This window comes from Lissotriton helveticus, chromosome 10 (genome assembly GCF_964261635.1).
Source record: "Lissotriton helveticus chromosome 10, aLisHel1.1, whole genome shotgun sequence".
Classification (NCBI taxonomy): domain Eukaryota; kingdom Metazoa; phylum Chordata; class Amphibia; order Caudata; family Salamandridae; genus Lissotriton; species Lissotriton helveticus.
In genome coordinates, this window is record NC_136071.1 from 528,175,487 (window position 1) to 528,199,988 (window position 24,502).

The 24,502-nt window shown below is 49.0% G+C and overlaps 1 pseudogene; it reads right to left on the reverse strand.

The window, feature by feature from the left end:
• The window catches only part of LOC144784051 (nmrA-like family domain-containing protein 1), a 79,452-nt pseudogene extending 55,774 nt beyond the window's left edge, over nucleotides 1–23,678 (reverse strand).
• Between the last annotated feature and the right edge of the window lie 824 nt (nucleotides 23,679–24,502).

Sequence of the window (24,502 nt, forward strand, 5' to 3'; positions counted from 1 at the left end):
CTCTGATAAACAGCGTCATTGTGCATATATTTCAGCTGTCCTTGATCCAGTCGCTCGTGCATTGCCTAGGTGTTTTCCCTCTGTGGCAGCGGTGTCCATACGTCAGAGTGAGGGAATAGTCTTGTCATATAGATTGCTTGTTAGTACCCCATGCAGTTGATGCCCTTTTAAACCAAACCAAAATGCAGCATTTAACTAGTGATCGCTTGACAGGATATGAATTGACACTTTTGGCCCCTCATATTACTTTGAAAAGATGTTCAACTCTTAATCTGGCTACTCTATTGCCATTCCCAGCTACTCGGTCCCAGTCATAAGAATCCCATGACTGTATATTCCTTACTGAGGAACAGACAGAGGACCGTGTTGACCTGCAAGATACGCCCCTTTCATGTGTTGATGGGGAATTGTGGGTTGATGGGTCTTGTTTGAAATTGCCAGATGGCACGACATCAACTGCATATGCAATTAAATTTCAGACGGTAGTTGAGACAGATCGCATCTCACAGAGGTCAGCTCAGGCAGCTGAGTTGATAGCACAAACTAGGGCGTGTGAGCTTAGCACTGATTTGTCTGTTAACATCTACACCGATAGCCGATATGCCTTTGGAGTGGCTCACGATTTTGGGCTACTCTGGAAGGAAAGAGGCTTCCTTACATCACTTAGGACACAAATAGTGCATGGAAAATTAGTGCATAATCTTCTTACTGCCTTGACATAGCCTAAGAAAGTAGCAATTGTTAAGTGTAGCGCACACAATAAAGTGGCTAGGCATGCAAATACTTGCTAATGTTGTTTAGGTTACCTTGGTTTTAGGAATTTCTAGAATTAAATGATTTTTCCTCCTGTCTTTTTGTCCAGATCAGGAAACAGAATGGTGTGGACCCCTTTGTGAGTGATGCCTGCAATCTTGAAGGCATCTCTTGCTTCAAACAGTTGCAAGTGAAGAAGCTTTAGGATCGGCATGGGATCAGATTTCTTTGGTCCAGTAACTAGTTGGGCAGATGTGTGCAGTACAGCTCGAAGGGGTGTGGTGGTAGATTTGGGAAGGCCTGCAAAGCTAGTGTTTCCTCCATCACCATGGGCGAGTGGAAGGGCTTGTGCTGTGGATCTGAAGTATGAAGGGAGGGTGGGTTTGAATTACCCAAGCAGGTAGAGTTGATAAGATACCACTTTTGTTAGATTAGTGATGTGGTCATATAGGTAGGGTCACGGTTTAAGATTTAGCTAAAAATCTTTGCAGGATGAACAAGGGATGGATGATACCCAATTGATAAACATCAGCCAGCCAATTTTGAACTGCTGTTGGTTTTCAGTTTAGAACAGGGGAAGGCATTTCTGGCCAGATGGACTACATTCTGCAGTTGAAACCCCTTGGATTCAGAAAAATCATGCAACTGCAAAATCCTTTTTTCTTGAGTACGAATCCCATTTTGAGATTCAAAAATCTTTTTCCGAAATCCAGTGGTGGCTGGCAGGGTTCATGGGTGGCGGGGAGGGAGGAGCATTGAGGGGGAAAGGGGTGGGTAAAAACAAAACCTATTATATCTGCAGTTGAAAACCCTCGGATTCAGAAAAATCATGCAACTGCAAAATCCTTTTTTCTTGAGTACGAATCCCATTTTGAGATTCAGAAATCTTTTCCGAAATCCAGTGGTGGCTGGCAGGGTTCATGGGTGGCGGGGAGGGAGGAGCATTGAGGGGGAAAGGGGTGGGTAAAAACAAAACCTATTAAAAATGAAACCACTTACCTTTTGACGGCCGCTGTTGCTCCTCTTCTTGGAGTCCTAGAAGGAGGAAGCACACAGCCTCCCAGAATCCCCTAAGCCTCTTGCAACGCTGCAATGCAGCGTTTTGATTGGTCTGAGTGCCGTGGTTTGGTGCTCAGATATGGGCTGGGAGGCTGTGCATATTCCCCACCAGGCTGCACATTACAGCCTGATGGGGAACATGCAAAGTACGCATGACAGTTTGTCCAGTCCAAGACGGCCAGCCAAAAAGTCATGCACACTGAGTGTGCCACCACTCCTCCCACTGTGACACCAGCCCTGCCCCGCCCTAACCCAGTCCTGCAGCTGCAAAAAATAAAGTGCTAATTACGAAGTTATTATTATTTTATTTTTTCCTTCTTTCACTGATCCGAGAGCAGTGGAGCAACGCACCTCCGCCTTAGTGGACGAGCGGTCCCTGCTAAAATCCCAAACCAGGGCCAGCAAACCACAACAAATTTCAACGTGGAAGGGATATGAAAGGAGTTTTCCTTACAAGTTGCTTTCTGAATCTAGGCAGCAGCCTGGGAGGCAGAGTAGGTATTGGTCCGACCACCGCCAGCTCCCCATGAAGTCACCACTTCTAGAAGACAGCAACATAGAAAATGGGTGTGGAAAAAATGGGAACATAGCTTTAGAAAGTTCTGAAGAGGGTTCTTATTCTAAAACACATGCCAAGTGATTCTTTAGAACTGCAGCAAAATATGTATTTTGCAAAACTCAAAACATGCTTCTCTCGCCTTCTGCCCAAAACACAAGATCAAATGGAAAATGGTTTCCTCCTCCAGCAGCCTGCTTGAAAAGGATACGTTGTGGAACGGTTACTTCATGTCGTGCAACTCTTCCACTTGCACTTCGCAATATAGCAGTGTTAAAAAAGTTCCTAATTGAAGCATAGTTGCCAGCCAGTCACCTGCAACTTTAAGCAGCAGGCAACAGTTGGCCAGATGTATGCGCTATGCAAATGTGCTTAACTACACTTCTTAAAATGTTATTTAACAAAATATAATCCTGACGGATGCAACATGCAGTCTGCAAACAGAAGTGGCGCGGCCGGGGAAGCCAGATCTGGACCAAGTATGAGCCCCCAGTGAACGCATACCAGCAGCAGGAACATCCCAGGGGGAACAGGGAAAAGCCCACGAAAAAGGAAGCGCAGGGATTGGGCACACCCTTTGAAAACCACCAACCGCCCAATGGTAGAAGGTGCAAGCCCCCTTTGACCTCAACTCTATTGTCTCGGTACCCACCCACCCACATGAACAATGGTGGTCATCGCAGCTGCAGGAACAATGGGGAAAGGTGGGGCAGAGGCAGCCCAGAAAGATACCCAGAGGAAAGAGTAACACAGATGGAAGAGCTGCTCAAATTTTATCCTTGAGATGCCTCACAGCAGGAACATGGGGTAGCAGGTGACAGCACACAAGGATGGCCAGAGTAGAAGAGCTACGCAGACAATGTCCTTGGTAAGCCACATGGCAGGGGCACTGGGAGCAAGCGAGTGGTCAGCAAGGGTCCAGGGCAAGCGGAACGGCACTTGCAGCCCGGGCCACATCTGAGCGCTGCCCACAAAGTCAGTAGCAAGTGAAGCCTGGAACCCACAGGACACAGACACCTGCCAAGGGGGTCTCACGCAGGGTAAGTGCTGTCAGCCAGAAACAAACCATTGGGTTAGTGTTTTGAGTGATAAATAGGATGTGTAATAAACATGGCTTTTTGAATGACCAACCAGTAAGTTGCAAAGTGTATGATCCATGTTTTAAAAAAATAAACCGCAGTCTTTGATGCACCATAATCTGTTGTTCCCAGATTGATTTGAGAGGGCGGGGGTGCTATGATAAGTCCGACAGGGAGGACACCTGGGAGGGGTTCTGGCAGTGGAAAGTCTGACCAGTGCCCTGCTCTCAGGCAGAAGCACTATGAAGGCCAGCTCCTAAGTACAGAATCCAACCATAGATGGTAATAAATGCTTGCGGAGCACTGATGAACCTACAAAGCAAATGAAAGGACCCTATACTTGAAAAGTGAGTTGGACTTTGAAGTGCTGCATATTTAAGAGGTGGAGAAGACCAGCATAAAACTGTCTCTCGTGAAGAAAAAGAACACCCTTGGGAATCGCTCATCAAAACATGCAAACGATGATCAGTAACAAAAACCTGGCCGTAGCCTCTTCCACAACAGTTTCATCAACAGTTAAGCAGCAACTAACACTTGTTCTACAAGCAATTTAATGTAAAGAACAGTGACGTGGTAAACAGCCGGTGCAAACGAGCCGCCAAACCGAGATTACCAGAAACAAGGCAGATCGCTGAGCTCAAAACCAAGCAACAGAATGGTATTCACAGAAGGTCCAAAATGTGTGTGAATTCAACTACAGAGCCGATCTAGACAGACTCAAAACCTAGTTGATGTGGGGGTTGATGTGATTGGGTAGACATGGGCCAGCAGCAGTATATTGAGGAAGCACAACAAGCATTGGGAAAGCCAGTAGGTCTCGCCATTGAGAGATATTGGCTTTGTCGATAACAGCATGGATGCTTTGCAATGTGGCTAAAACTAATTTAAAAAAACGCTATGACACAACCAGGATTAATGCATTAGCACTAATAAATAATAATAATAATCCACATTTGTAAAGCGCACAATCACCCGTTAGGGTCTCTAGGCGCTGGGGTCCGTCGGGAAGATTAAGCAAGCTATTGCCCAGAGTCACATGTGCTGGGCTAACCTGCCGCCGGAGCCGGGGATCGAACCGTGATCCCCAGATTCCAGCGCCAGTCGCCCTGGCCGCGGCGCCACAACTCTTCCACTGGATGCATCGTAGTCCTTTTTTAGGTCTCGCTGAGCTGCTGCTCGGAGAGACATTTAGTAGGTGAGTTTTCAAAGTGCTACTGGCTGGCCTAGCGCTTGCGTTCACGCGCAAAGCCGCCACCTGTCTCCTCCGTCACTGGTCATTAAGTTGATTGTTTTTATTTCCCGTGCTTTACCCTCTGCCTCCGTCCCATCACTTTCACATGCTTGTTACACCTGTTCACAAACAAGCGGCTCCCAATGCAGCCTTTCATTCTTCTCGCCATGCAGTTTTCATACAAAGGGATGAATGGCTTTACCTGGCACAAGTTTGATGTTGGATTATTCTGCTGGCAGATATATTTTAAAGACTTTTACATAATTGACTATTTTTTTCGATAGTTCCGGACCCACCTCAGCCGCCAGCACAGAGCAAAAACCCGAGCCGCTATTTAAATGCGAATACAACACAGTAGAGTGTGCTGTAAACAATGCCCTGTTTTAGAAAGCTTCAGGAGAATTGTTCCTAGAAAATAATCGCCTCTTAACCTTTCTACGGAGTGACGTTCACTCCTTCCATCCTATGTATTCAATGTAAACTTCATGTTGTGTCTCTAGCCGGTTTGAGAAACTGTATGAAACCACTAGACAGGTTAGAGCTATGACCTGCAATTCACCCACTGGGGGAATTCCCCCCACCCCCTTCAGAAGCCGCGTCCTCCCTCCTCCCTCAGCCTGCTTCTCTGCCCGACCTCCTCCCTCTGCTCTCGGGGGTCTCCCTGCTCCACCAGGGCCACCAAGAATTCGGGCTCCCGGCTGGAGACCTAGATCGAGCGATAACATTTTGTTGCTGGGTCAGCCAGGTAAAGAAAGCGCTGCTCCTTCTTCATGTGACGTTATATCAACACCTTGGCACTAACGTGTTAAGATTGCTTTCCAGTACCCCCAGGTCCCTCCTGTCCTCGTCCCATTCCTTACTAATTGGAGATGACCATCTCCACAACAGAAAAAAAAGAAAAGGAGCATGCTGGGATACCCTACCCACTCCCTCCCACTGGGAGTACATAAGCGGTACCAGCCCAGCCCAGAATGCAGCCTGTTCTTTTTTTCTGTCTTCCAACGGATTTGGACGTGTTGGACTTACCTGATGGATTCTTCACTGGACTTCTCGTCGGGGCTGCTGAGGTGTCCTCGCTGTCCTCTTCCGCATTCTCCTGGCCTGCCGGGCTTGCCAGGGGCTGCGTTGATTGTCGACCGGTCCTTTGCGGCTGGGGCGCCGTTCCTCCCGGTCTCTTCCGGGTTGCATTGCGCGTCTCCCTGTGGCTTGGCCGGTGTGGGGGGCGTGCTGCTACAGCTGTTTGGCAGTTCCTGGGGCTCTGCTGGGCGATGCTCCTGGGCCCTCTGCTTGGCGCTTGCTATCCTGCCGGCCTCCTCTTCTTCCTGCCTCCCCTCGGTCGGGTCGTTGCTGGAGCAGGCCTTGCTGTGGCCTTGGAAGCCATCTTCGGCAGGCTTCTCCTCCTGGCGCTGGTTTCCTGGTGCACGCATGGGCTGGTTCTTGGGGGCAGTGGGCTTGTTGTGCGCCTTTCCTGCCCCCTTGGTGAGTACCACGTAGCGGTCCCTTTTTTTCTCCTTGCTGCTTTGGGGGTATGTTTGCTGACTCTCCTGGGTGCTGCCTGGAGGGGGGGCGGGTCTCCTGGAGATGCCGGGGTTTGTACCCGGGGCCCCATGCCTGCAGTGCAGGGGCTCTTTTGCTGGGCTTCTCCCCACTTCTGCCCTCGCCGCATCTCCTCTGGCCATTCCTTCCTGTTCTTGTCAGTGGGCGAGGTTGTGGCGTGCGGCTGGAGCTGCCGCCTTTCGAGACTGTGTCAGCGGCTTTGGGCTGGGCATCCGCTCCGCATCCTGTGTTTCCATACGTGTTCCAATCCTTGTGTGCTGTGACTCACGTTTGTGTATTATGTTGATGTTATGTGGAGCTGCTGTGCATGTCCATTTGCTGTGGCTTCCTTTGCAGTGTCACATGCTGCTGTTTCTAGTTTGGCCGGTTCGGGCATGGGCTGTTTGAGGGGGTCAGCATTGCTGCCTTCGTTCCTGTGCCTTTGTACACGCTCTTGTGGTTTCGCTCCCTGCTACTGCATCTCTCTTCTTTTTTGCCTGGGTTTTCCGGGTTCATTAAGGCTTCTGCTTTCCGTGGGGTTTGCTTGCAGCCCTGGGTGGTGTCTCCTCCCCATGCCCTCTTCCGGTGTTTGGGTTGCTGCCTGCTTGGCCTTCTGGTCGCTGCCACACTGTGTGCCTGGGCCTATGGGTGGTGCCGGGGTTTGCACCAGAACCCTCCTGCTTGCGTTTCTTCACCCTTTTTTTGCTTTCTTTCAGGTGCTGTTGGTTCCAGTCGGCCTCGGGTCCCTCCCGGTGCTGGTGGATTCCTGTCTTTGCTGGCGCCTGTTCCTGCGTGCTGGCACGCTGTGCTTTGCTGGTTGCATGTGGCGTGGGTCTGCTTGCGGTCTCGGTCCTGGGCCCTTGGTGTCTCCGGACTGGTTTGCTGCCTCTGCTGCCCCCTGCTCCCGGGGTATTGGCGCTCCTTCAGCTTCTTCAGCTGCCTGCGACGTTGGCATCCCTGCCTTTGCTGTCCTGTCTTGGGCCATGGTTTCCCCTGGGTCGCTGCCTATTTTTTGGGGTGGTTCTGCCTGGGGAGGAGGGGGGGGGGAAGAGTGGGGGGGGTCCTTCGGGGCTTCCTCCGTGGGTTGTGTGTTCTCTGGCCTTTTGGCTTTTTGCTTGCTCGGCACTGGTTGCTGGTTGGCTTCTGGGCTGGGAGTCGGTCCCGACACGTGCTGGGCTGCGGCCTTGGCTTCTGTTGCGCCTGCTGCCCACCCTGTAGCTTGGCCGGGTCGGCCCTGCTTCCTCCCTGGGGTGGTGTCTGCTTGCTGGGCCGCGGCTCGCTTTGGGCTGTCTCTACCGAGGTTTGTTGGCTTCTTCTTGTGGCTTCTTTGCTCTGGCCTCTGGGTCCCCGGCTGTCCTGTCCTGCGGGCTTCTGTTGACCCTGGTCGGCCCTGGTTGTTGCCTGGATTGGGTAGCGCCTGGGTTTGCCTGTTGCTGTGGCCTGTTCTGGTCTTCCCTGGCTGCTTGTCTGAAGTTTTGCCCTTTTCGGGTCCTGGTGCCTTGCGGTTCTTGGTTTTCCTTTGGCTGCTTGCGGTCCATCCGCCGGTTGGTTCCTGCCCTTCTGTGGGTTAGGGCCTGGTGCGTGCCTGTCTGGGTGACTGCTTTCCTGCGGTTTTCGCTGTTGGGCGCTTCTTCCATCCTTCCGGTTGCTTTTGGCTTGCCCCGTGCTGGGGGTTTCTGCCTTCGGCTGGTTCGCTGGGTCCTCCCCTTGTTTTCGGGGGTGGGGGGTTGTTGTGTTCTTCCTCAGTTCTGGGGGTCCCTTGGCCTTGTTGGGCTGTTGGCTCCGGGGCGGTGCTGGTTGGGGCCCTGGTGGGTTCTGGCTGGTGTTGGGTGTTGGCTTGTTAGGCTTGCCTTCTCACCTGCTGCTTCTTTGGCCTTCTGTGGGGGCCGGTGATCGTTGGTCTTCCTGGGCCTCTGCCGTGGGTGGCCTCTTGTTCTTCGGGTGCCCGGCTTTTGTGCCCTGCCCTGTTTGCTGTGCCTTTTCCCTGCTTGTGGGTGTTGAGTGGTGGCTTCCCCTGTTGTGGGGGCCGTTTTGCTGCTTCCTGAGCCAATGGGCAGTGCAGGTGTTGCCTCCCCGGGAGCTGGCTCCTGCCGGTGTTGCTCTACTGGCGCCGTTTGCGCTGTGGGGCTCCCGGGCCTTCCGTATGGTTATGTTACATTCTCCTGTACTTTTCGGTGGGGTGCTGTAGTGGTGTGCTTTGCTACCCCGCCCCTCTCGCTCCGCTTTGCGGTTGGCTTTGCCTCGGGTCTGGGGCTCTGGCCTTTTTCCTTTGGGGGCCTGTCGTTGGTCTTGTGCTCCCGCTCGGGCTGTTTTTTTCGGTCTGAGGCCCTTGCTCTTTTGTTGGCTCTGGTGTGTTCCTTCTCCCCTTGTTTGGGTCTGTTCCCGCTCCCCTGTTGGGTAGTGCGCCTTTGACTTCTCCGGGGTCCTCTCCTTTGCTTTTGTTGCCTGGGTTGTTCCGGTGTTCTCTGGGGGCCTGGGCTTTGCCTCTGTTGGTTTTGCCCTTGCAGTCCCAGTGTTTGGCCTCCCGTTCGCTTGTGCGTTTGGGTTGCTGGTGCGCCTCTTGGCTTGGTTGGGTTGGGCTTTGTGCTGTGGGGCCCTGGTTTGCTTGGGGTTCTCTTTCGGTCGCTGCTTGGGTCCTTTCCTGGCCGCTTGTTCTCGTGTGCCTTGCCGAGGTCTTGGGCTGGTCTTCTATCCTTTCCGGTGCCGCTCCCTTCGGCTGGCTGTGGTGCGGAGTCTGTTGTGTGGGCTCTGGGATCCCTCCCTCTGCTTCTCCGCTCTCAGGGTGGCCTGGCAGTGGTTGTCTGCTGTGCCTTTCCCTGTGCCCCTTCGTGGTTGGGGATTCTTTTTGCCTCTCCTTCCGGGTCCTGGTGGTGCTATGTTCTGTGCCTCCTGGCTGGCTGGCCTGCCGGTTTTTCGGCTGGCTTCTTGGGGTTGGGCTTTGGCCTCCTTGTAGGTTTTTCCTGTTTTGCCCTTCTGCCTCTTGGGGTTCGCCTTCTGTGGTTCTTGGTGTCCTCCTTTCTCCTCCTGGCGGTTGGTCGGCTTTTGGTTGGTATGGTTCCTCCTTTCCGGGTCTGGGGTTTTGGTTTCCCCGGTTCCGTGTTGGGCCTGTTTGGGCCCTGGTGTTTGCCGAGTCTGTTTTCAGGTTGCGCTTTGTTGTTCTCCCTGGCCTCCGTTGGGCGCGTTGCTGGGCGTCTTGTCCCAGTGTCTCCTGCTTTGGGGGTGTGCCTCTGGCCTGGCCTTTTCTTGTTCCCCAGGTTCTTATCCCGATGGGGTGGCCTTTTGGTTGCTGCGGCGCTTCGGTGTCTTGCATGGAGTTGGCAGTTGGCCAGTCCTGGTCCTTCTGTGGGTTTCTGGCCTCTGGTTTCCCTGTTGCTGCTGTTGTCTGTGGAGTGGGGTAGTGGGGGTGGGGGGTACCCAGTGCCTTCTCTTTCTGGCTGTTCCTCTGGGTGGGTGCCTGTTTGCTTGTCCGGTTCTGCCCTCTTTGCGGCTCTGCTGGTTGCTTCCCCTGGTGTGTTGGGGTCATCATTAGGTGCTTGGTCGTGTTTTGCTTCTGTTTTTTCCTACCTGGGTCTTCGGCCCTGCTGCCCCGTGCGGTCTGTTCTCCTCCGCTCTTGGCCGTTGGGCTGGGTTGGCCTGTTTGGTCCCTGGATGGGTGGCTGCCTGGTGGTGCCTGGGTCCGGGGGCAGCGCCCGTGGGGGTTTCTCCCTGATCGTTTGCCCTTTCTGGCTCCTTTTGTCCTTTGGTTTTGGCCTCTCTGGTTGCTCTGTTGGGGGCTTGGCTCTAGGTGTCCGCTGGGTTGGGGGCGTGCTTGGTTGGGTTTCCCTTCATGCGTTCCTCTCCTTGTGGGCTCATTTTGCTCCCGTGGGGTGCTGTTTTTTGATCTGGTGCCCTTGGCGTTGGTGGTGTTTTGGAAGGCCAGGTTTTTTGCTTTGGTATTCTCCAATTAGTAAGGAATGGGACGAGGACAGGAGGGACCTAGGGGTAATGTCCTATTACTTACCGGTAATCTTCATTACTCCTGGTCCCGTTGTCCTCTTCCCATTCCTTACGCCCCTCCCTCCCTCCCTGGCGGCCGGCATTCCGGTTGTTGGCTTGGTGTTTTCAGGCTGCATGCTGGGCTGGTACCGCTTATGTACTCCCAGTGGGAGGGAGCGGGTAGGGTATCCCAGCAAGCTCCTTTTCTTTTTTTCTGTCGTGGAGATGGTCATCTCCAATTAGTTAGGAATGGGACGAGGACAACGGGACCAGGAGTAATGAAGATTACCGGTAAGTAATAGGACATTACTATGAACGTAGCAGTCCAGACCCCTTTTGTTTTTGTGATCCTTTAGAAATAGTTTAGATACGTTTAAACTGATCTGTCTGCAAATGCCGACATAATGTAGCACATGGTGGATACGGGAACAAGTTTAAAGAGCTCACGCGTGATTGCAGTTACGCAATCAGACGTCCTCATTGAGGAAGGTTATTTGATCATTGCCCAGCTCTGCTAAGATCTGCTGTTGTGGCTGCTGCGAGACCTAGCAAGACAGCAAAGGGTGTATGTGGAGCTGCACAAGTGTGGTTCCCTGAAAGGAGCATTGCAAACCCAGACCTTCAGAGATGCAAAAGAAGCCAGGATGAATAGCCCAGTGCACCGGCAGGTCCTGTGGGGAACAGGGCATTTCTGTTTGTTAAGAAGCGAGTCAGTTTGGGTCAGGGTTCCTCATTAAGCGACAAGTGTTTGTGTTTTAAGCAGAGGCTTATTAAGAAGTTTTTAAGTTTCAATGTAACTTATGAGCTAGTAACTTTTTTTTTTTGACGCCGTCTCCTTACACCAGATCACTCCGTGACATCCCAATTGTTTCACTGTATTGCTACGGTAATTTCAGTCTATATTGCTTTTCTCACTACCTGCTGACTACACTTATGCTCTCATGTTTATACAGTTGGATTCCATCTTAGTTTACAATTAAAGAGCGAAGCATGCTCCACCCACTGGGACTTTCAAACCACAGCCTTCACAACACACGTCATGAGATATAATGTGTTAAAGCGTACACAGCTAGTCTCCAAAGGCCTTCTGTGCTCCTAATAACTTAAGTCAGACAGCATTACTTGAGCGCTGACACTTGCCTTTACAATACTACTAAAGACTTTTCCTTTGATCCTTTTGATTCTCTGCCAGAAAATTTGGTGATATCTTGGCTCTCTTCACAAAGAACACCCTACCATATACAGCCTCGCTGTAAATCAGTAGCATCAGAGGGACAACAAGAAATCATTGGCAGGAGCCCAGCCAAGTGGGTTTAATGCCATCTTTATGCATCAGCCTTGCTTTCTGCCAGGGCCTTGCTCAATCAGCCACAAAGGCTTTTAAGACATAATGGACTGACCACTATATCTAATGACCGCACTGATGCTGCTGAGCCCTTCCAGCTTCTCACTTCTGCTGTAAGGGCATAGAATAAGCCATGCAACCACCACTGCCCAGATATGCTGCTGTGGAAGAGATAGGTTAGTTGAGAGGAGGTCAATGATTGCAGCTTGGGTTGTATGTCTAAACAACTACTGCCTAAACCACGACTTCCTTAACCACGAAAGCCTAACCACGAGATATTCTTAACCACTACCTTTTTTAACACGACTTCCTAAACCACGAAATGAAACATCTCGTGTTTGGCCATTAGATGGCACTATTGTAATTACAATACTTCTTGCATGAACCACTCGTAAAAAAAAAAAAAACGGATCTAAATGTACTATGTTAATATGCTTTGACAACGCATACCATTAGCTCTTTTTTTTAATTTATCCTTTTTTTGGGGGGGGGACCCCCCACACCCCCCTAATGTTCCCTTAATTCAGAGGAGTGACGTTATACAGAAGAGGAGGGTAGTGGAGAGACTCGTGGTTTAGGGAAGTCGTGCTTAAGGAAAGTCGTGGTTTTTGAAAAGCGTGGTTCCGGCTTCGTTGTTCAGGTAAGTCGTTATAAAATCATCGTTGTTAAGGATGTTTCCCTGCAGCTTGAGAACAGGGCCATCTAAAAGTACACTTTTTGATGGAGTATCACCAGGGGCCACAGGGCATCTCCACCAGTAAAATTATATGTGTCTCCCAAGAAGCTGCCAAAATAACACCAGCCCAAGACGCCAAAATTCGCGGAGTTTGACACAGAGCAAGCGCGCACTCAACATGGCAATCAGGGCAAAAAAGAAAGGCATTCATTTGCCAGGGAGGTCTTCCATCTCTGCCCTGCGAGCCAACTATAAAAAGAAAGTCTGGGAGCTGAAAAGGCAGCGGACAGAACAAAACTGGCTTACAGTGTTTTCATTAATTAAGGAAAAAATAACAGTAAGTTATGGCGTTACATCAACAGCCTGACCCCTAGTGGAGTCCACAAGGAAAACAGTGTTGCAAGGATTGTGTGGGAACAGTATGCCAAGGGGCTGTACACCTGTGAGCTAAACCGGGCTAACCCCGGCAGTCTAGAGTGGTCCAAGGCGGCAGCTGTAACCATCGATACTCAAAGCGTGCCGATTGAAGTCCCTAGACAGAGTCGACCCGCTAAGTACACAGAGGAGGAGGTTTTAAAGTACATTAAGGCCATCAGAACCGATGGAGCCCCTGGCCCAAACAGAATCCCTGCCCAGGTTTTTACAACCGCCTCAGCCTTTTTTGCAACCACACTTACCCCACTATTCAATCACTCATTCGCTACTGCAACCCTGCCAACCTCCTTGAAAGGCTCAGTCCTATTTCCCATTCACAAGAAGGGTGACCACTCGAACCCGGCCAACTACAGGCTCATAGCCCTTTTAGACATAGAAGCCAAGGTATACGCCCGTCTTCTACTAAGGGACTTGGAGGCCTGGGTGGATAAGAACGGCATTCTCCTGCCCTCACAGACCGGATTCAGGGTTAATAGTTCCACCCTGGATAACATCGTAGCGCTTTCGTACCTTGCGAAGAAGGCCAACACGAGGAATAAGCCGCCATTGTATTGCTGTTTTATAGACTACTCTACGGCCTTCGATCGAGTGAACAGAAGTCGACTATGGGCAAAACTCGAGTCCTGGGGGCTCCCCAAAGTCCTGCTAAAAGCCATAAAGGCACTCTATGAGGGAACATGGGTCCAGGTGAAATTAAGTCCCACAATTACAACAGCAAGAATTAACACCAACTCTGGACTTAAGCAGGGGTGCGTCTTGGCCCCCCTACTTTTCAACCTGTACACAGCGGACATGGGGCAAGCCCTGAAAGATGCCAACTTAGTACCTCCAAGATTGGGGAAGCTGGTCTTGGGCACGCTCCAGTACGCTGACGATACGGTGGTCATGGACCACACCAGGGTGGGTCTTCAAAGAGCTTTAAACAGCCTGGCAATCTACAATAAGGAAAATGACCTACGAATTAATGTGAGTAAAACCAAGATAGTAATCTTCGGCAAACACCACCATAAAAAAGAAGCAACATGGTCCCTGGGGGAGCACCGTATCATTACTGCCTCATCTTACAACTATCTGGGAGTCTGGGTGTCCGAGAGGGCCTCTGCAGCCAAACACCTAAAGGAGCTAAAACCAAGAATAGACAAAATAATTCTGTCTTTAAGACGCTTAAGCTACCGCTTGGCCAGCCCCTCAGTAGAACCAATGCTGACAGTACTTAGGGCAAAACTCATTCCCTCCATTACGTATGGCCACATTGCCTTCCCTGGTGCACTCGAGAAAATGGTCAACGCGGCCCAGGCGAAAGCGTATAAGATGGTGCTACAGGCCCCTAGACAGGCCAGGAATAAGAGGCTAAGGCTTGAAATAGGCCTGAAACGACCAGAGTTGGTACTACTGGGGGACCTGATAAAATACTACATCAGAGCACTGAAAGCTCCTGAAAACACCCTAAAGCACGCGTTAAAAACTATATTTGGTGAAGTGGGCTTCCCATGGCACTCTAAGGTGGCACAAGGCATTGACCTATTGAAAATCGAGGGAAAGAGTTTGCCCCTTCATGAAATTCCATACTCTGCCTGGGCCCAAGCCGTAAAGCGCCATGTTCAGTCCATCTCGTTCGGGCTTGATCTCTTATCGCTACGGCACAATCCATTAACTTTGGCCCTGGATAAGTCTTACATCCCTAGCAAACCCAAACCATATCTGCAAGACGCACTAACAACTCATGCGAGAAAGAAAATCCTGTATCTGCGCCTCCTGGCCCTCATGATCACGGACTTCAACCCAAAATGGGCTCGAATGGATGCTGCCATCGCCTGCCGATTATGCAACTACCGCAGAGAGTCTTGGTTACACCTGCTGTGTTGCTGTACAAAGTTGGCTAGCGACCGCCATCGCTTGTTGCGCCCGGCCTTACGGAATCGAGGCCATAGAACATGCAGAGAGGCCTCGGACTGGTGCTTCTTAGAAACTACGACCTGTCTATTAGCCAGGGTCGGCAAGTTCACCCACCAAGTCAAAAGGGCTCTTGACCTCCATCAAAAGGCCACCGATCCTAAGGGTCCCTACACTGTGTAAGGAGCGCCATCTGGAGCCCTAACGATGTCGGCTTACAGTTAACTCAGGGTGTTCCCGTAAAGTAACTGGACGTACTGGACCCAGGAATTAAATCAGGGTTGGATAAGGGCCCAATGAAGAACCCATCCACTGTCAACTGGCTGTGCAGTGTGAATGACCATGCCGAACTTCCACATTTTCCCTAGTCTCTAAAAGGCGTGAAGTTAAGGAACACATAAAACTTTTTTATCTTTTAATAGTACTTTGATTGGACAAAAGTGGTAAAAACAGTCAGTACTTCATTTTAATATTGCACATATGGTTTTATTGGCCTGCTGGGGGGGGGGGGAGGGAGGGGATGTTCCTGTGTTTTATACTGTTAAGATTTTAAGTAATCGCACAGTTTAATAAAAATGTATGTGTCTTGTGTACTGGGCACAAAGTAATTCTCATTTCAGTTCGGAGTCTTAGGGCGGTAACATTTATTTGTAATTAAAACAAACAGGGAGGGATTGTTGAAATATGTACGGTCATTATAGATATGTTGCATAAATGAAAATCTTTTATTTCTGCCCAAAAGCAGAGCTTTCAGTCATCACAAATATGGGTTTCCCACTCTCAACACTTGATGGAAATCTTAGTGGCCAACAGGGTGGGAAGGCCTGGACCCCTATAAAGAAGGGTAAATGAAAAGTTTATCACTACCAATACTATTGTCAAGGGCATGCTACCAGAAGACAGCTTGACAGAGAATATCTTTCAGCACTTGCACTTCATTTTTTAAGTGTCGTACCCCCTACGACCAGACAGCAAAAGTGAGAATTGAATGAAGTTTGTTAGATGGCGGCCCTTACAGCCTACCGCCCCCTCAATCTACCTCTCAAGACTGGTAATTGGGGATAACAAGCATTGGCATAGCCAATAGGTCTCGCCTTTGGGACCTTATAAGAATTTAGTAATGCAGCACAATCTCCTTGGTGCAACTACATCAACTGTTGCATGGATAAACACTTATAAGGTCCCAAAAGCTAGACCTATTGGCTATGCCAATGCTTGTTAATATTTTTTTAAGCCATGCTGCACATCATAGCTACAAATGATTGCCAAAGTCGTCAACGCCCATGCTACGGAACAAAAAGCAATGGCAGGGCCAATAGTCTCTTAAAGGTGAGACTACTGGCTTTACCCATGCTTGTTAGGTCTCGCACAACACCCCTATGATTCTGAGCAAATCAGTTACTCTTGCCATGCGTGAAAAATGTTTAAAAAACTCGGACACTTGTAAAAAATCGTATTCAAAGAAAGCAATTGTTCAAATGTTGATGACTTAGTATAAACACTTTTGGAAGCAGATAACTACTATTGCCACAAAAAGATCCAGCTCAAAGGAGAAAAAGGTTTTTGAAGTACATGGCTTAGTAAAACATAGCTACAAAGGGTAATAGTGAGAGTTCCAACAAGGATGACAAGAAAGTGGAATAAATAAAAACAAAATAAAAACAAAAACAAAAAAGTAGAGCCTCAATCACAGCGTGATCACCGGAATGACAGAAATCAAGCTGAAGCAATCTGTACTTGGTGTATGCTCTGGTCGAAAAAAGAGGAAGGGAAGCCAGCTTGTGTTGGTTAATCAGAGGCAAGCAGATAACAGTGAAGTTGAAGCGAATGTAAGTTAAGCAATGGGTGGGCTGCAAGCCACTTGTTGCATACAATATCTCTCGCAAGAGAGGGCACTTGCTGCACATGCACTGTTGCAGGTGAGACCTAAAAAAGTAAAAACACAAATGTTGATAGGGAAGCCCATGCTTTGAATACCATGCTTTGAATAATGAAAGATGGTGCACAGTCTCACCTTAGCATTCTTGAATTTCTTCCCTGTGGATTTAGTCATGATGGCTGCATTCTGTTCAGTAGTCAGCTTCTCCGAGCTGAGTCCGATGTCCCTCCCGATGAACTGTTCTGGGGCTTTCAGAAGCGGACTACTACAGGACCAAGATCATCTACAGCTAGTCCATCCAGTGGAATGTCTCCCATTGGTACAGCTACAAAAAAGGAAGGACCACAAATAACCTAAAACTGACAACTGTGGCAGCAGCAGCATTAAGATCTCTGAAAATCTGGAGGTCATGGATTTCCATTAAGCATTTAGCAATTGAAAGTCAATAAAACCAAAGTAACCTCACACACTGAACAAAGCGCATGCTGGGCACTGAGTTGCTTTAATTTTGTATGCAATGTTTTTAATAACACAGTATCCCAGAAGCAAACCCAACACTAGCCCCAGAAGTAGCCAATCCCAGTTTGAATGAATATAACGTTATTCCTCCCTTACCAAGCAAGTAGCCATCGCCATCTGGGGCCTTCTGAGGTCGGAAGCAGTTAAGAAAGTTGTCAAAATAATAATAAGGCAATCGTATACAGGTCATAGGGATGTTGATGTCTCTAAAATACTCTTCAACGTCACCCTTGCCATCAAAGGGAAGAACTTCCAGCTTGCCTTCCGTCAGCTTCTTCACATTCTCCAGACCACGGAACACCACGTGTTGTAAGCCTGTGTCATTGGACAGTTCAGCCAGAGCCTTACCCTGTAAGAAACAAACCAAAACCAGGATCGATTTAGCAAATACAGGTGTTGATACCTCAAGCTGTTCCCAAGTAGGATTCAAGGCTGGTCACAATATCAGACATCAATGCAATATTAGACGTTAACTGTCTGTACTGAGCTTCCATTCCCAGCCCATTACAAGGTGGGGTTGAGGGAGAGGGCTACCCCCGATGGCTGGGCAGCTCCTTGGTCTCACCGCTGATAAGAGTGTTAGGTCTCACCTGGGCGACCTCCTTTTCTGCACTGCCATTCTCCCATTAGTTGTTAACAACTTTGAATTTTGAATTTGAATTTTTAGGGATTTGTAGAGCGCACGTACACTATGCAGTTTCTTGGCGCTGGGGGGATTACTGAGCAGGGAGGACACAATGGACTAGGAACTGAAGGCTTGCTGGAACAGAAAAGTTTTAAGGGCCTTGCGAAACTCCATATAGGAGGGAGAAAGTCTAACAGGGGGCGAGAGGTGTTCCAAAAGGTGGGGGCAAGGACCGAGAATTTCTGGCCTCCCGATCTTGGTTTCTTGAAGCGGGGAATGACTAGTAGGGATTTAGTGGATGAGCGTAGATCTCTAGGAGGGCAGTAGTTGGTGATGGCAGAGTTAATAAAGGCAGGAGCCGTGCCCGCCCGAGCTTGAAAAGTAAGGCATCCAAGTTTGAAAAGGGCCCGTTGTTTAATAGGAAGCCAATGAAGAGAAATGAGGAGGGGAGAGGAGTGGTGAGATTTAGATAGGCCATATACCAGGCGAGCTGCCTGGTTCTGCACCAGCTGAAGGCGATGGAGTGCATAGGTGGGGACACCATTGTAAATAATGTTTCCATAGTCTATTTTAGATAGGACCATGGCCATAAGAATCAGTTTGAGTGCAGAGGGAGAATAAAACCGGGATATTTTCCTAATAATACACAGGGTAAAGAAACAAGAGGAAACAACTGAACTAATGTGGGAGTGGAGTGTCAGATGACGATTAAGTGTGATACCAAGGGTCTTAACTGAATGAGAAGGAGTGGGAGGTAGACCAAGAGAGGGGGGCCAAAATGAGGGAGACCAAGGGTTACCACTGCCGCCAGTCAGAACCAGCTCTGTTTTATCCGGGTTGAGTTTAAGGTGGTTCGCATTCATCCAATCCCGGATAAACAGCATGACGGACTGGAAGCTAGTGATACCTAATGAAGGGGAGGAGAAATTAAAAATACGTTGGAGGTCATCAGCATAGTTGTAAACTGACCTCCATTTGTTGCAGTGCAAAAATAAGAGGGAAAATGTAAAGGTTAAATAAGAGGGGAGAAAGAGGAGCCCTGAGGGACGCCGCATTGCACCCTGCGAGGCGGGGCAGAGAATTCGGCCAGATGGACAGCCTGGGTGCGGTCAGACAGGAAGGAGCCTATCCAGGCCAATAACTGTCCCCCTATGCCCGCCGCCTTGACACGGGACAAGAGAATGGAATGGTCCACTGTGTCAAAAGCGGCGGACAAATCCAGGAGGACTAGGGCCTCAGGGGTGTTGGTATCGAGCCCCTCCCTGAATTGGTCCATGACCGAAATAACCACCTTCTCAGTGGAATGGCGGGGGCGAAAGCCCGCCTGGCAGGGTGCAAGGTAGTTACTGTCCTCTATGAAGGAGCTGAGCGCCTGGGTGACATGGGACTCAGCTACCTTTCCCAGATAAGGGAGAAGGGATATAGGGCGATAGTTTGCCGGGGAAGCATGGTCCGCCGCAGGCTTTTTTAGTATAGGGAAGATTATAGCGGTCTTGAAAGGGGCAGGGACGGAGCCATGCATGAGGGAATCATTCAGGAGGGTGAGGACAGGAGATGGACAATCAGAGAAAATCTGACGGAGAATGCGTGCCGGGCAGATGTCAGCTGGGGAGCCAGACGACACGCCTAAGTAAGGGGGGCAGGGATTCTCTAGTCAGTGCAGGAATGGAGGTAAGGGACAAATTATTGCCAGGTGGTTGGGGGTGAGTGAAAGTAGGCGAAGGGGAAGGAATATTGGCTTTAATACAAACTATTTTTTCAATGAAAAACTTGTTAAGCGAGTCGCATAGGGCCTGAGAGGGGGGAATCTTGGGCAGAGTTCTGTCCAATGATGCCAACTCGTGGACGATGGCAAAAATCTCACGTGGCTGGCTTTCCGCAGCTAGAATACGCCCCGAGAAATATTCTGTCTTAGCTGCCAAGATAGCTTGTTTATATTCACTAAGAATAGTAATATAGTGTTGCCTCCGGGTCGAGCAATATGCTATTCTCCAAGCTCGTTCAGCCTGTCGTAACTCCAGTTTCTTGGCTTTAAGGCCAGGGCTGAACCACTTGTTGGCATTGTGGGTGCGGTTGATGGTAATCCGCTTCAGAGGGGCCACTAGGTCGCAGGCTTTGGTAAGCCAGCGATCTAGGGTGGTGACCTGGAAATGAGGAGCCGAGCCCGATAGATCCGGGCAGGTGGCAGTTAACGAGTTGCACAAGGATGGAATGTCGACTCGATTCCAGTTCCTTGCCCAGGTGTTTTTGGGGAAAAAAGGAGTTTTTTTTTTGCTCAAATCCAAGGAGAAAGCGAGCAGGGAGTGATCAGACCATGGGCAGGGCGAAATAGTTGGAGCGGAAATCGGGATATTTAGTGTCCATATCTGATCGAGGATATGGCCCCGGAGGTGGGTAGGACCGTGAGCGTGCTGGGTGAAATTGAGACCGAGTAGCAGTTGAGTAAAATCTTTGGATATGGTGTCCTCGGCAGGGTCAGTAGGCCAGAAATTAAAGTCTCCCAGAACGAGGCACTATTGACTGCTAAGGTGGCCAATAAGTCCTGGAGGGCAGGAAGGAAACCAGGGGATGGCTGGGGTGGCCGGTAAATTAATACACAAGTAATTGGAATCTTAAAAGAAGTAGAGCGTACTACGAGGCAGTCAGCTGCTGGTATCGTAGGCGAGTGTCTGAAAATGTAGTCCCTTACGGGCAAACAAGGCTACCCCGCCACCTGCTCTCTCCTCCAGTCGGTCAGCACGGAGCATAAAGACGCTCGGTGGGGAGTCAGGGCGATACCATGTTTCGGTTAAAAACAATAGGTCAGGGGAGTTGGAATCTAAGATCAAATATTTCGGTTTGGTGCTTGACAGCTGACCTCGTGTTCAGAAGGAGTGGGGAGGGGGGGGGGCGATCGTAATGGGCATAGGCAAAGCAATGCCAAGGGCTTGAACATAAGACAATGTTACAGAGTTAAGAGGCCAATTTTTATGGAGGGAGCGCAGTTGTGCGGAGGTGTATGTTAAAAGTCGTGCATAGTGGTGTGCCCCTTGCCCCGGTCGGCCACGGACGGGCGCAGACGGGCTGAACTTTGGCGCAACTTCGGCGCGCCATCGTCGCGTCCGCTGCGCTTCCGGAGGCACATGTGCGCTTTATGCGGGAGAGCCTCGGACAACTAGACCGCCTAGTCTGGTCTCCGTGTCCTTCAGGCTCTCCCAAGATGGCGCCCGCTTTCCACCTGACCGGCACAGAGAGCCGTGGGGGAAGAGCCGCCCTCCACGCAACGGCAGAGGAGCCGCGATGGACCAGGGCGTGTGCAGCCACAGGAGATGGTAAATCACACAAATGCAGAATGTTGGAGTACACCGACAAATTAAAAAGAGTACAAGGCGCCTGCACCTATTCGTACAGAGCGCCAGGATCAGCACAAGCAATGTTTAAAATACGGCAGTGTAAAGAGTACAAGGCGCCTGCACCTAGTCGTGCAGCGCACCAGGAATATCAGATGGAAAATGCTGCAATCTCGATTCGCGAGTAGCAGGAGCAAACACAAAGCACACTGTGGATCCTTTGACCTCGAAGCCCCCAGTGACGCCAGGAGCTGCCACCACCCTGACAAACAACGAAGGCTACGTAGGCACCGGTCAGGGCAGGCTTTAAAGTCTCAATGTGATCCAGGTCTCCCTTGAAGAGCTCAGCACCAAGTTTCTTCAGTTCCTGGGAAGCACTCTTATTGGGGTCTCGTGTCACAGCCCTCACAGCAAAGGTGCCATCACTGATGAGAGCCCTGGCAACTGAACCACGCTGTGACCCTAGTGAAAAATCCAAAGAGAAGAACATTTAGAAGGGACGATTAAAGTCTCAGTTTACAGCCAAACATTTGGGTAGGTCTGAGTGCAGGGACTTCACTATGTTTTCTCTCTTACCCAGAAAATCGTTTGGGGGAATGGAACTACTTTGAAAGGGGGGGGCAGGATACTACCTCATTATCTTAAACTCCAAATCGCAAAGGTACCCTACAACCCTTTTGACTAAGTCCTAGCTCAGGCTGAACCAAGTCCTTTTAAGATGAACTGATCCAAACTAGTTTTTTTAGGGACCCCCACACACCCGATTGGGAGCTATATCACCTTAACTTTCATATTGCACTGCTTATGACTTCACCAGAGAGAGAGAGAGATCTTAGAGGGCCACTGATGGCAATACCATTTCAGTTTTTGCAGGAGTATGCAGAAAATTAAAAAACTGTTAATAAACTTACTAGCAGTACGTTCTTTATAGTTGGAAGCATACAGTACCACCGTCAACATACTGAATTACCCACAATGAGCACTTACAGAACAAATCAGTACTGCCAAAGCCGGCAAACCGGTGAGTTAAAAAAAAGGGAATGGGTTGCAGCTTTTGTGATACCAATAAGATGTGATATGATAGCAACAGTGATGCCAGTTTGAGATCACAAGCAATGAATCAAGGACTAAGGTGGGCGAAATCAGTTACACTTCTCACCAAGACTAACACATTTTAGCAGATTTGGGATTGCCAAAAAAGTTGTTTCAATGATTTTTTGTAGGCATTTTTCTGTTATTTCATTATTTGGTGACTGATCTTAGAGGTTAATCATATATAGTCATAGTAAACAGATAAAATTCCTGTATGGAATATTTCACGCATTTTTGATGGTTTTGTAATGATTTACTTCAAGCACCTTCAATATTTCTGTACCTTTGTCCCAGACTGTGCTAGGCATAGACCTCAGGCAAACCCAGCTGATTCTGTGCACAGCCCAGGCCCTTATCAATAGACATGGCCTTAAGGCATGCTTTTCTGGCACGGATTCTAGAGCAAATTCAAGTTCCCAACTTCTAGAAGCCAAGGGCTCAGACTCAAGCTAGTTCGAGGGTAGGTTTTAAGTCACAACCTTCATGCAGTCAATGGACCATCAGATGTGCCCAGTGTATTCCGGGTGATGCATTTTTTGCCTTCGGCGAAAGCCCTGCACACCCAAAGCATGCTTAGCACAGCTGAGCTCATTTCCATGCCTCTATCGACCAACCCTCTTGCGACCATTATTCTCCCTTTGCATCACAAACAGGAGCTTAAAGAAACAACTGTTTTCCCTTTTCACTGACACAAGTCCCTAAATTTCTAGGCCTGCCACACGTCTCATTGCGATACCACCAGTAAAAAAAACTAAAATGAAATACGCCATCAAGGACTGCATAGAAAAATATTTACTGAGGTACCAGATTGGTTTGTTTCAATGCAAAAACGCGCTGTGAATCTTCAAACCTTTGAAATTCAACTTAGACATAGGTTTCATGACAACCCCACATGGACAAAGTAATTGTGTAGTTTTGTACTGACAATTTTGTTTAGCCTTCGTACAGTTGAAATGACGAGAGGTTGAGATCATTAAATATACTCCTCCAGACTGGTAAAAATAAAACTATTTCCAACTGTAGTGTCATGTGAGTTAGCGATGGGACCCCTTTGGTTCCTGATAGACTGTAGAACTGTGACATAGGTGCTGGGGTGTGGTGAATAGTTCATATTAAGAATTTTGAGTTCAAAGTTACATGCAGAGCAAAGAAAACTTGGAAGACCAAGCTCTGTGTGTGGAATGTTCATTAACGAGTACCCAGCCTAATGAGGATGCTACACCTGACGACGAGTTAGGGGATTATGTAAACCCTGCTACCTGAAGAACCGAGATGCTGTACCACAAAGTGGGCGTATATGGAGTCAAAGCGCCACTTCAGCCAGCATGAATCTTTTGAAGATAATGAGTCTCACTGAGAAGTTTACTCATCATTGGCCAGAAACCTGCTAATAAGGCCGTGAAAGTGGTACTGCGCCACCACGCAACACTGAGCGGTCATTCATACAGTACGACAACGCTAAAGGCAGTGACAACCAGGTACAGAGAAGCACCACAGGCAGTGATTGCTGAATGCAAGGAAGCATTAAAAACAGAAAACATTTCTAATGCAAAGAAATGCTAAAGGCAGGAGAAACAAACTACAATGTAAAGAGGCGAGAAGATTGAAGAACCTGGGCAAGAAACAAAGCCACTACTCACCACTAAAGAAGAAGACAGCACCTACTCGCAATGTCCTGCAGATTCAAATCTCCCATTACTCGTGGCCCATTCATTATGTTCCTCTGTATGTGTCGCTGTTTGTCTTTGCATTCTCATGTGAAAAATCAATGAACAAATTCAGAAAAAAAAAAAAGGAAGACAGCACCTCACAGCTAGAGAGCGGGCACGTCAACTTAGGTGGTAGCACACAGCTAGTGCTTGACGAAGGTGCCAGTACAAATGGGCAGCAGATGCTGCCAGAGCGAGCTCTGCTCTTGACCGCAGAAAGTTCCAAAGGTTATGATGCTGCTGCATTCCTAGAGCCACTGCCTCCCTTTGATACCGTAGAAAAGCACAAAACTTGTGACAGATGAACCGGCTGGATAGAAACCTTCGACGATTTAATTGATGCACTAGAAGAAATGGATAAGAAAAAGATTGTAAAATCTAAAAAATCTTGCCAGTGAAGGAATGAAAGAGGTAATAAAGAAATTCCATGAAGTGACAAAGTCACATACTGTCAAACCAAAGACGCATTAAATATCAAGTTCAATCCAATGCCGAATGTCGATTACGAAAGATATATTTTGAGTCCGGAACAGAAATCTGGTGAAACAATCAACAAAGTTGTTTAGACTTGATACGCTTGTATATCAGTGTAAGTTTAATGAATTTAATTATGAAGAAGCCACATGTCTCCGAGTTATCGACAGATGTCAGCTGAGAGAAACCCTTAGTCCGGAGCAAGTTCTCATGGCTGCCAGAGCTGAGGAACATGCTGATCGACAAGCTGCTGACAGAGACTGTAGGTGCCCAGAATAAGTCAGTCATGAACATGAAAAGTATGCAGAAACACAAAGCTGAAGAACACAAAGTGATG